Here is a 10,657-nt window from a genome sequence, read left to right on the forward strand (position 1 = left end):
CGGTGCTGGAGCTACCAAAGCTAAGTGTATCACTTTTGGTATCTGTTCCTTCAGCTGTTGTTTGTATTAAATGTTATAACAAACTTGTTAATGCAGATAAAATTTCCTTTAGTACTGTTACATTACCTGTTGCTGTTCCGTCAACATCTAATACTCAGAGTGTTCCTGATAACATAAGAGATTTTGTTTCTAAATCCATTAAGAAGGCTATGTCTGTTATTTCTCCTTCTAGTATACATAAAAGTCTTTTAAAACTTCTCTTTTTTCAGATGAATTTTTAAATGAACATCATCATTCTGATACTGATAATGGTTCTTCTGGTTCAGAGGTTTCTGTCTCAGAGGTTGATGCTGATAAATCTTTGTATTTGTTCAAGATGGAATTTATTCGTTCTTTATTTAAAGAAGTATTAATTGCATTAGAAATAGAGGATTCTGGTCCTCTTGATACTAAAACTAAACATTTAAATAAGGTTTTTAAATCTCCTGTAGTTATTCCAGAAGTGTTTCCTGTCCCTGATGCTATTTCTGAAGTAATTTCCAGGGAATGGAATAATTTGGGTAATTCATTTACTCCTTTTAAAACGTTTTAAGCAATTATATCCTGTGCCATCTGACAGATTAGAGTTTGGGACAAAATCCCTAAGGTTAATGGGGCTGTCTCTACTCCTGCTATATTTTTAGCGGATGTTGCTGCAGCTTCAACTTTTTGGTTAGAAGCTTTAGCGCAACAAGTAACAGATCATAATTCTCATAGCATTATTATTCTATAACATGCTAATTATTTTATTTGTGATGCCATCTTTGATATCATTAGAATTGATGTCAGGTATATGTCTCTAACTATTTTAGCTAGAAGAGCTTTATGGCTTAAAACTTGGAATGCTGATATGTCTTCTAAGTCTACTCTGCTATCCCTTTCTTTCCAGGGTAATAAATTATTCGGTTCTCAGTTGGATTCTTTTATCTCAACTGTTACTGGAAGGAAGGGAACTTTTTTACCACAGGATAAAAAATCTGAGGTAAATTTAGGTCTAATAATTGTTTTCGTTCCTTTCATCACAACAAGGAACAAAAGCCTGATCCTTCATCCTCAGGAGCGGTATCAGTTTGGAAACCTTCTTCACTTTGGAATATATCCAAGCCTTATAGAAACCCAAAGCCAGCTCCTAAGTCCCCATGAAGGTGCGGCCCTCATTCCAGCTCAGCTGGTATGGGGCAGTTTACGTTCTTTTCAAAGAAATTTGGATCAATTCTGTTCACAATCTCTGGTTTCAGAACATTGTTTCAGAAGGGTACAGAATTGGCTTCAAGTTAAGGCCTCCTGCAAAGAGATTTTTTTCTTTCCCATGTCCCAGTAAACCCAGCAAAGGCTCAAGCATTTCTGAAATGTGTTTCAGATCTAGAGTTGGCTGGAGTAATTATGCCAGTTCCAGTTCTGGAACAGGGGCTGGGGTTTTATTCTATCTCTTCATTGTACCAAAGAAGGTCAATTCCTTCAGACCAGTTCCGGATCTATCAATATTGAATCGTTATGTAAGGATACCAACATTCAAGATGGTAGCTGTAAGGACTATCCTGCCTTTTGTTCAGCAAGGGCATTATATGTCTACAATAGATTTACAGGATGCATATCTGCATATTCCGATTCATCCAGATCACTTTTAGTTTCTGAGATTCTCTTTTTTAGACAAGCATTTCCAGTTTTGTGGCTCTACCGTTTGGCTTAGCATCAGCTCCAAGAATTTTTACAAAGGTTCTCGGTGCCCTTCTGTCTGTATTCAGAGAACAGGGTATTGGTATTTCCTTATTTGGACGATATCTTGGTACTTGCTCAGTCTTCACATTTAACAGAATCTCATACGAATCGACTTGTGTTGTTTCTTCAAGATATCAGCTTGTCAAAACCTTCAGTCACAATCATTCCCTTTGGTAGCCTTATGCATGGAAATTTTAGGTCTTATGACTGCTGCATCGGACACGATGATCTTTGCTCATTTTTACATGCGACCTCTTCAGATCTGTATGCTGAACCAATGGTGCAGAGATTACACAAAGATATCTCAATTAATATCTTTAAAACCGATTGTACGACACTCTCTGACGTGGTGGACAGATCACCATCGTTTAGTTCAGGGGGCTTCTTTTGTTCTTCCGACCTGGACTGTAATTTCAACAGATACAAGTCTTACAGGTTGGGGAGTTGTGTGGGGGTCTCTGACGACACAAGGGGTTTGGGAATCTCAGGAGGTGAGATTACCGATCAATATTTTGGAACTCCGTGCAATTTTCAGAGCTCTTCAGTCTTGGCCTCTTCTGAAGAGAGAGTCGTTCATTTGTTTTCAGACAGACAATGTCACAACTGTGGCATACATCAATCATCAAGGAGGGACTCACAGTCCTCTGGCTAAGAAAGAAGTATCTCGAATTCTGGTTTGGGCGGAATCCAGCTCCTGTCTAATCTCTGCGGTTCATTTCCCAGGTATAGACAATTAGGAAGCGGATTATCTCAGTCGTCAAACGTTGTATCCGGGCGAATGGTCTCTTCACCCAGAGGTATTTCTTCAGATTGTTCAAATGTGGGAACTTCCAGAAATAGATCTGATGGTTTCTCATCTAAACAAGAAGCTTCCCAGGTATCTGTTCAGACCCCGGGATCCTCAGGCGGAGGCAGTGAATGCATTATCACTTCCTTGGAAGTATCATCCTGCCTATATCTCTCCGCCTCTAGTTCTTCTTCCAAGAGTAATCTCCAAGATTCTGAAGGAATGCTCGTTTGTTCTGCTGGTAGCTCCAGCATGGACGGATTATTTTTCGGATGGCTTCTTGCCAACCGTGGGCTCTTCCGTTAAGACCAGACCTTCTGTCGCAAGGTCCTTTTTTCCATCAGGATATCAAATCTTTAAATTTAAGGGTATGGAGATTGAACTCTTGATTCTTGGTCAAAGAGGTTTCTCTGACTCTGTGATTAATACTATGTTACAGGCTCGTAAATCTGTATCTAGAGAGATATATTATAGAGTCTGGAAGACTTATATTTCTTAGTGTCTTCTCATCATTTTTCCTGGCATTCTTTTAGAATTCCGAGATTTTTTTTACAGTTTCTTCAGGATGGTTAAGATAAAGGTTTGTCCGCAAGTTCCTTGACAGGACAAATCTCTGCCCTTTCTGTTCTTTTTCACAGAAAGATTGCTAATCTTCCTGATATTCATTGTTTTGTACAAGACTTGGTTCGTATAAAACCTGTCATTCAGTCAATTTCTCCTCCTTGGAGTTTGAATTTGGTTCTGGGGGCTCTTCTAGCTCCTCCTTTTGAACCCATGCATTCATTTGGACATTAAACTTCTTTCTTGGAAAGTTTTGTTTCTTTTGGCCATCTCTTCTGCCAGAAGAGTCTCTGAATTATCTGCTCTTTCTTGTGAGTCTCCTTTTCTGATTTTTCATCAGGATAAGGCGGTGTTGCGAACTTCTTTTGAATTTTTTCCTAAGGTTGTGTATTCTAACAACATTAGTAGAGAAATTGTGGTTCCTTCATTATGTCCTAATCCTAAGAATTCTAAGGAGAAATCATTGATTCTTTGGATGTTGTTAGAGCTTTGTAATATTATGTTGAAGCTACTAAGTCTTTCCGAAAGACTTCTAGTCTATTTTTCATCTTTTCTGGTTCTAGAAAAAGCCAGAAAGCTTCTGCCATTTCTTTGGCATCTTGGTTGAAATCTTTAATTCATCATGCCTATGTCGAGTCGGGTAAAACTCCGCCTCAAAGGATTACAGCTCATTCTACTAGGTCAGTTTCTACTTCCTGGGCGTTTAGGAATGAAGCTTCGGTTGATCAGATTTGCAAAGCAGCAACTTGGTCCTCTTTGCATACTTTTACTAAATTCTACCATTTTGATGTGTTTTCTTCTTCTGAAGCAGTTTTTGGTAGAAAAGTACTTCAGGCAGCGGTTTCAGTTTGAATCTTCTGCTTATGTTTTCATTAAACTTTATTTTGGGTGTGGATTATTTTCAGCAGGAATTGGCTGTCTTTATTTTATCCCTCCCTCTCTAGTGACTCTTGCGTGGAAAGATCCACATCTTGGGTAGTCATTATCCCATACGTCACTAGCTCATGGACTCTTGCTAATTACATGAAAGAAAACATAATTTATGTAAGAACTTACCTGATAAATTCATTTCTTTCATATTAGCAAGAGTCCATGAGGCCCACCCTTTTTGTGGTGGTTATGATTTTTTTTGTATAAAGCACAATTATTCCAATTCCTTATTTTATATGCTTTCGCACTTTTTTTCTTATCACCCCACTTCTTGGCTATTCATTAAACTGATTTGTGGGTGTGGTGAGGGGTGTATTTATAGGCATTTTAAGGTTTGGGAAACTTTGCCCCTCCTGGTAGGAATGTATATCCCATACGTCACTAGCTCATGGACTCTTGCTAATATGAAAGAAATGAATTTATCAGGTAAGTTCTTACATAAATTATGTTTTTTTATTATATTAACCAGATTACCTGAAAAAACTAATTTATTGAGTGCTGTAAACAAGTGATCCCATATAATAGAATCAAATGCCTTTGTCAATAGTGCTAAATCAAAAGTTTTATTTTTATTGGATTTTGTTATAATAGTGATCTAATGTAATCGGAACCCTCTGCATATTGCGTATTGGGTTTCTGCCCGGAATAAAACATGTTTGATCCTTATGATTCAGATCACCTATCCCTTTCTTAAGTCTATAAGCTAGGATTGTCATAAAAGTTTTGTAATCCTGATTCAGGAGGGATATTGGAAGATATGAACCCATATCTTCTGCTATTTTACATTTTTTATTAGAGATATTATTGAATCTGCGAAATATGGTGAGTTAATTAGTTTTGAATATAGTAGTTGTTATATAGCTTGGCTAATATGCCAGCGATTTCTTCCTTAATAATTTTATAAAATTCAGCTGATAGGCCATATTGCCCTGGTGCTTTATTGCATTTGTTTTTGTTTTTTATCGCTATCTGTATCTCATCCTCTGAAATATCTAGATTAATCTGTTGGAGAGCTTCCTTAGAGATTTTGGGTAATTTTATCTTTTGCCAGAATTTACCCTTCTCGCTTTTATTAATAGTCTCACTGGAATATAGCTTTTGATAGAACTTAAAGAAAGCATCCCGGATTTCTGTTGCTTGTGTGAGTACTTTGGTACCTTCTTTAATTAATGGAATCATATTATTATTCTTTCTAAAATTAATAATTTTTGCAAGATGTTTAGCGGAAATCCCCTGGTACCCCTAACAAAAGGCTCTCGTCTTCATATCCTCCCTAGCCCATTTTTCTTTAAAAAAAGTTTCCCTTTCCAATTTAGCTTGGGTATAGCTTTTCCGTGTACTTATATTTGGATTATTTAAATATCTACTATATGCATTTTTAAGTTGATTTGCTAATTGAGTTTCTCTGGCTTTGAATTTCCGTTTTCTTTTTATCATATATGCTTTAAGTTCTCCTCTGAGAACAGCCTTTCCTGCTTCCAAAAAGATTTCAATTTCTCCAACATTGGTGTGTCCGGTCCACGGCGTCATCCTTACTTGTGGGATATTCTCTTCCCAAACAGGAAATGGCAAAGAGTCCCAGCAAAGCTGGTCACATGATCCCTCCTAGGCTCCGCCCACCCCAGTCATTCTCTTTGCCGTTGCACAGGCAACATCTCCACGGAGATGGTTAAGAGTTTTTTGGTGTTTAAATGTAGTTTTATTCTTCTATCAAGTGTTTGTTATTTTAAAATAGTGCTGGTATGTACTATTTACTCTGAAACAGAAAAGGATGAAGATTTCTGTTTGTAAGAGGAAGATGATTTTAGCAGACAGTAACTAAAATCGATTGCTGTTTCCACACAGGACTGTTGAGATGAAGTAACTTCAGTTGGGGGAAACAGTTAGCAGTCTTTTCTGCTTAAGGTATGACTAGCCATATTTCTAACAAGACCATGTAATGCTGGAAGGCTGTCATTTCCCCTCATGGGGACCGGTAAGCCATTTTCTTAGTTAAACATAAAAGAATAAAGGGCTTCAAAAAGGGCTTAAAAACTGGTAGACATTTTTCTGGGCTAAAACGATTGCTTTACTAGGCATATTATGCAGATTCTAACTAATTATTGGTATTATAATCTTGGGGAACGTTTAGAAAAACGGCAGGCACTGTGTTGGACACCTTTTTCAGATGGGGGCCTTTCTAGTTATAGACAGAGCCTCATTCTGGGACTGTATAGGGGTTAAATGTAAAAACGGCTCCGGTTCCGTTAATTTAAGGGTTAAAGCTCTGAAATTTGGTGTGCAATACTTTTAATGCTTTAAGACACTGTGGTGAAATTTTGGTGAATTTTGAACAATTCCTTCATACTTTTTCACATATTCAGTAATAAAGTGTTTTCAGTTTGAAATTTAAAGTGACAGTAACGGTTTTATTTTAAAACGTTTTTTGTGCTTTGTTGACAAGTTTAAGCCTGTTTAACATGTCTGTACCATCAGATAAGCTATGTTCTATATGTATGAAAGCCAATGTGTCTCCCCATTTAAATTTATGTGATAATTGTGCCATAGCGTCCAAACAAAGTAAGGACAGTAATGCCACAGATAATGATATTGCCCAAGATGATTCCTCAAATGAGGGGAGTAAACATGATACTACATCATCCCCTACTGTGTCTACACCAGTTATGCCCACACAGGAGGCCCCTAGTACATCTAGTGCGCCAATACTTATTACCATGCAACAATTAACGGCTGTAATGGATAACTCCATAGCAAATCTTTTATCCAAAATGCCTACTTATCAGAGAAAGCGCGATTGCTCTGTTTTAAACACTGAAGAGCAAGAGGACGCTGATGATAACTGTTCTGACATACCCTCACACCAATCTCAAGGGGCCATGAGGGAGGTTTTGTCTGATGGAGAAATTTCAGATTCAGGAAAAATTTCTCATCAAGCTGAACCTGATGTTGTGACATTTAAATTTAAATTAGAACATCTCCGCGCACTGCTTAAGGAGGTGTTATCTACTCTGGATGATTGTGACAATTTGGTCATTCCAGAGAAATTATGTAAGATGGACAAGTTCCTAGAGGTTCCGGTGCCCCCCGACGCTTTTCCTATACCCAAGCGGGTGGCGGACATAGTAAATAAAGAGTGGGAAAGGCCCGGCATACCTTTTGTTCCCCCCCCCCTATATTTAAGAAATTATTTCCTATAGTCGACCCCAGAAAGGACTTATGGCAGACAGTCCCCAAGGTCGAGGGGGTGGTTTCTACTCTAAACAAACGCACTACTATTCCTATCGAAGATAGTTGTGCTTTCAAAGATCCTATGGATAAGAAATTAGAGGGTTTGCTTAAAAAGATTTTCTTTCATGTAATTAGCAAGAGTCCATGAGCTAGTGACGTATGGGATATACATTCCTACCAGGAGGGGCAAAGTTTCCCAAACCTTAAAATGCCTATAAATACACCCCTCACCACACCCACAATTCAGTTTTACAAACTTTGCCTCCGATGGAGGTGGTGAAGTAAGTTTGTGCTAGATTCTACGTTGATATGCGCTCCGCAGCAAGTTGGAGCCCGGTTTTCCTCTCAGCGTGCAGTGAATGTCAGAGGGATGTGAGGAGAGTATTGCCTATTTGAATGCAGTGATCTCCTTCTAAGGGGTCTATTTCATAGGTTCTCTGTTATCGGTCGTAGAGATTCATCTCTTACCTCCCTTTTCAGATCGACGATATACTCTTATATATACCATTACCTCTGCTGATTCTCGTTTCAGTACTGGTTTGGCTATCTGCTATATGTAGATGAGTGTCCTGGGGTAAGTAAGTCTTATTTTCTGTGACACTCCTAGCTATGGTTGGGCACTTTGTTTATAAAGTTCTAAATATATGTATTCAAACATTTATTTGCCTTGACTCAGAATGTTCAACTTTCCTTATTTTTCAGACAGTCAGTTTCATATTTGGGATAATGCATTTTAATTTAAAATTTTTTACCTTAAAATTTGACTTTTTCCCTGTGGGCTGTTAGGCTCGCGGGGGCTGAAAATGCTTCATTTTATTGCGTCATTCTTGGCGCGGACTTTTTTGGCGCAAAAATTCTATTTCCGTTTCCGGCGTCATACGTGTCGCCGGAAGTTGCGTCATTCTTTGACGTTATTTTGCGCCAAAAATGTCGGCGTTCCGGATGTGGCGTCATTTTTGGCGCCAAAAAGCATTTAGGCGCCAAATAATGTGGGCGTCTTATTTGGCGCGAAAAAATATGGGCGTCACTTTTGTCTCCACATTATTTAAGTCTCATTTTTTATTGCTTCTGGTTGCTAGAAGCTTGTTCTTTGGCATTTTTTCCCATTCCTGAAACTGTCATTTAAGGAATTTTATCAATTTTGCTTTATATGTTGTTTTTTTCTTTTACATATTGCAAGATGTTCCACGTTGCAACTGAGTCAGAAGATACTTCAGGAAAATCACTGCACAATGCTGGAGCTACCAAGCTAAGTGTATCTGCTATAAACTTTTGGTATCTGTTTCTCCAGCTGTTATTTGTATTGCATGTCATGTCAAACTTATTAATGCAGATAAAATTTCCTTTAGTACTGTTACATTACCTGTTGCTGTTCCGTCAACATCTAATTTTCAGAGTGTTCCTGATAACATAAGAGATTTTATTTTTTAAATCCATTAAGCAAAGGCTATGTCTGTTATTTTTCCTTCTAGTATACATAAAAGTCTTTTAAAACTTCTCTTTTTTTCAGATGAATTTTTAAATGAACATCATCATTCTGATACTGATAATGGTTCTTCTGGTTCTGAGGTTTCTGTCTCAGAGGTTGATGCTGATAAATCTTTGTATTTGTTCAAGATGGAATTTATTCGTTCTTTACTTAAAGAAGTGTTATTTGCATTAGAAATAGAGGATTCTGGTCCTCTTGATACTAAATGTAAACGTTTAAATAAGGTTTTTAAATCTCCTGTAGTTATTCCAGAAGTGTTTTATCTCCCTGATGCTATTTCTGAAGTAATTTCCAGGAAATGGAATAATTTGGGTAATTTATTTACTCCTTCTAGACGTTTAAGCAAATTATATCCTGTGCCATCTGACAGATTAGAGTTTTTTGGGACAAAAATCCCTAAGGTTATGGGGCTGTCTCTACTCCTGCTAATGTACTACTATTCCTACGGCAGATAGTACTTCATTTAAGGATCCTTTAGATAGGAAAATTGATTCCTTTCTAAGAAAAGCTTACTTATGTTCAGGTAATTTTCTTAGACCTGCTATATTTTTAGCGGATGTTGCTGCAGCTTCAACTTTTTGGTTAGAAGCTTTAGCGCAACAAGTAACAGATCATAATTTTATAGCATTATTTTTATTCTATAACATGCTAATAATTTTATTGGTGATACCATCTTTTGATATCATTAGAGTTGATGTCAGGTATATGTCTCTAGCTATTTTAGCTAGAATAGCTTTATGGATTAAACTTGGAATGCTGACATGTCTTCTAAGTCAACTTTGCTTTCCCTTTCTTTCCAGGGTAAATAATCATTTTCGTTCCTTTCCTCACAAGGAACAAAAGCCTGATCCTTCATCCTCAGGAGCGGTATCAGTTTGGAAACTATTTCCAGTTTGGAATATATCCAAGCCTTATAGAAACCTATAGCCAGCTCCTAAGTACCTATGAAGGTGCGGCCCTTATTCCAGCTCAGCTGGTATGGGGCAGATTACGTTTTCTTCAAAGAAATTTGGATCAATTCCGTTCTTAATCTCTGGTTTCAAAAACATTGTTTCAGAAAGGTACAGAATTGGCTTCAAGTTAAGGCCTCCTGCTAAGAGATTCTTTTCTTTCCCGTGTCCCAGTTAACACAGCAAAGGCTCAGCATTTCTGAAATGTGTTTCAGATCTAGAGTTGGCTGGAGTATTTATGCCAGTTTTATCTCTTCATTGTACCAAAGAAGGTCAATTCCTTCAGACCAGTTCCGGATCTATCATTATTGAATCATTATATTAGGATACCAACATTCAAGATGGTTACTGTAGGACTATCCTGCCTTTTGTTTAGCAAGGGCATTATATGTCTACAATAGATTTACAGGATGTGTATCTGCATATTCCGATTCATCCAGATCACTTTTAGTGTCTGAGATTCTCTTTTTAGACAAGCATTACCAGTTTTGTGGCTCTACCGTTTGGCTTAGCCTCAGTTCCAAGAATTTTTTTCAAAGGTTCTCGGTGCCCTTCTTTCTGTAATCAGAGAATAGGGTTTTGGTATTTCCTTATTTGGACGATATCTTGGTATTTGCTCAGTCTTCTCATTTTCGAAGAATCTCATACGAATCGACTTGTGTTGTTTCTTCAAGTTCATGGTTGGAGGATCAATTTACCAATCAGTTCATTGATTCCTCAGACAAGGGTAACCTTTTTAGGTTTCTAGATAAATTCAGTGTCTATGACTCTGTCCTTGTCAGACAAGAGAAGTTTAACATTGATATCAGCTTGTCAAAACCTTCAGTCACAATCATTCCCTTTGGTAGCCTTATGCATGGAAATGTTGGGTCTTAGGACTGCCGCATCAGATGCGATCTCCTTTGCTCGTTTTCACATGCGACCTCTTCAGCTCTGTATGCTGAACCAATGGTG

Source organism: Bombina bombina, chromosome 1 (assembly GCF_027579735.1).
Source record: "Bombina bombina isolate aBomBom1 chromosome 1, aBomBom1.pri, whole genome shotgun sequence".
NCBI classification, from domain to species: domain Eukaryota; kingdom Metazoa; phylum Chordata; class Amphibia; order Anura; family Bombinatoridae; genus Bombina; species Bombina bombina.